Here is a 2,913-nt window from a genome sequence, read left to right on the forward strand (position 1 = left end):
GCTCTGCCCCTGCCATCTCACCCTGCAGCCCTCCCTCCCATCCTGCTGACACATCCTGTGCTGCCTGCATGCTGCTGTCCTTCTGCCTCCCCAAATCTCCCCACTGTCCCAGTCCCAAGCTCCTGGCAAGGAAACACACCCTCACCTTGCCCTGCTTCTTCCCCTTGCCTCCCAGCAACATTCTGGTGGGGCTCCCCATTCCCACACTTGCTGCCCTCACACATGGAGCCAAATAAACCTTTCTCCATGCAGCAGAGAGCTCTGTCCCTTGTGTCCCTGGTACACAAGCAGCCATGCTGTGGCCATGGGGAGAGCAAGGTGCTGGTGGGGAGACAACAGGGAAGTGTTTTGGAGGGGCTGGGAAAGACGGGGTTGGGGGACAGTAGCTGGGTAATTCTGCTCCCTGATCATGGCTTCAGGCCTCAGCAGGTGCCCTCTTGCCTGTGCACACATTTGGGACATTCACAGGGGCCCTGTGCTGGGTGGCTCCAGGCAGCACCCCCAGTGTGGGGCAGCAGCATACCCCATAGCTGAGAGCAGGGGTGAAAGCTGCATGCAGGCAAGCAGGACTCTCACCTGGCCTCGTCTGGTGTCTCTGCATCCCTCTCTGCCCCATCTTCTCATCAAACTCAATTTCCTGCTACTGTTCTGGTTGGGAGTCTCTGTGCTGCATGCATTTATAGGGGAGAGCTGGGTGCCAGCTCTCACAGAGGGGAATGTGGAGTGTTGGGGTGGTCCAAAATCCAGGCTGGATGCTGGGGGGGGATCAGGAGAGAGACCTGGGACTACAGGGGAAGCTACTGGGCAGACCAGGTGGCTAAAGCCAGATGCTGCAGGTGTACCTGTTGTACATATGACGTGTGCATGTGTACATGTAGTTCCCACTGACTGGCTGTCACCTAATCAGTAGCAGGATGGAACAGGATACAGATCCTTTCTGGTGTTCATATTCACAGGATGTTATCTGAACATTGAACTTTATTTTATCACCTTATTAGGAAACAAATCAAACAAAAGTCAAATGCCCTTTGCGCGGGTTGAAGACTACACCTGACTAATCTATCATTTCAGCAGCTCATGAAGTTTCCAACTTAATGGAGTACCTAATCCATGATGCACAGCTCCTAATTCCTGTTCCTGAGCATCACAGGGAGAAGCTGTGCCAGCAGAGAGAGGAGCAAAAGGTGTGAAGGGCAATGCTGCCTGTGGGCTACAGGGCCTCTGGGGCAAGAGAATGCTGGATGGGGCAGGGACTTTGGGGCAGAAAGCACACAGGGCCCCAAGAAAGTGTCAGGGTCTGTCTGCCATCCTCTTCCTCTGACAGGGTGCCTGTCCTTCCCCAGCCTTACTCAGCCTTTGCTCTTTTCTCTCATTCCCTGCTGGCTCTGGGGCTGCACCCAGAGTGCACAGACCTGAGACTTTCCAGGGTATGCTTGTACTGACTGAGCACAACTGGCTGATGTGCCTGGTGGTCCAGCTTTTGGTCAAAAGTCAACCTGCATCCTCATCCTCAACCTTGCACCCTCATCCTCATGCCTGCATTTTGCACAGAGCCCTCAGTTCATCCCCACTGATCCTTGGCACTGTCCTGGGTCGTGCTGGGCTCATTCTCCTGCTTCCCCTCCCCAAATGCCCACTGCAGCTGCCACCAGCACCATAAACACCCAAAGACTTCTCTGAGTGGTCTGTGAGGCTAAAGCCTTGGGACCCTGTCTCTTAAGGACACAAAATGATTCACACAAACACCTTTCAGCATTAGAACACGAAAGAACCTTTATTCTCTGACTCCAGTATTTATAGATTCTCGACATTGACCAGGGATTGGATAACTAAGTTACCACCTTCCCAAGCACACTGGTCATGTGAAATGTCCATCAAAAGGCGTTTCCTAGGAGGAATGTGTAAACAACTTATGTTTACAGGACTTTCATGGGAAAGTAACTAAAACTATGAAAACATTATCAGGTTTAGTTTTCAGGGCAACAGGACCCCAGTGGAAGTGGAGGGTGAGGTTGGGAGCCCTGCACAGCAGGGTAAGAGGACGCTGAGAATCATGTTGGCCCAGGACATAATTTCTGTGATTTCATTATCCCCACAACTGCAAATACCCTGACTCCTGGTTTCTCTAAAGAACACAGTCAGCTGGACAGAGAATGATGCAACAATTGTGCTTGCTTAATAAGGAAACTGAAAGTAAAACTGTGAAGTTTACAAGAAATCAGCACTGGATGTGCCACCCTTATTGCATCACAATCTGTGCTCATCAGCTGTCCTAATTATCCTACATCCTGTCCCTGACCTTGCCGTGATCCTGCCCTTTTATTGACCTTTCGTTTGCCTTTCCTCTCGGCTGGTACATGCAAGCTGGGCTGCTCACCTCCAGCCTGCAATGCCTTGCTCTTGCTGTTGGGGCAGGTTTGCTTCCTTCATCTTCCAGTCCCCTGGACCCACTGCAGATCACCTGCTGTCTCTGAACATGCACCTTGCCCAGCTCTCATGTCCTTCTGTCCATCCCCTGCAGTGACCAGAGGGTGCTTTGGGACACAGGAGCTTCTGCAGGGCAGGATGGAAACTTAGACCCAGCTCTCAACCAGTAGACATGGGACTAAAGACCCCCAGGCTGGGTGATGTCAGTGGACAGCCCCACACAACCCCTCCTACATCCCTTCTTTACCCATCCCCATCCCTGTGTCCATCTCTCTTCCAGTCCTCTTGCCTGTTTCCATCCCTGCCCACAATCCCTCATCACTGCCCCCATCTCTGCCCCAACTCCATGCCTCCCACCCTTGCTTCCATCCCTGTCCCTGTCCCTGTCCCTGTCCCTGTCCCTGTCCCTGTCCCTGTCCCTGTCCCTGTCCCTGTCCCTGTCCCTGTCCCTGTCCCTGGCCCTGGCCCCATGCATGTGCACATCCC

This window comes from Parus major, chromosome Z (genome assembly GCF_001522545.3).
Source record: "Parus major isolate Abel chromosome Z, Parus_major1.1, whole genome shotgun sequence".
In the NCBI taxonomy this organism is placed as follows: domain Eukaryota; kingdom Metazoa; phylum Chordata; class Aves; order Passeriformes; family Paridae; genus Parus; species Parus major.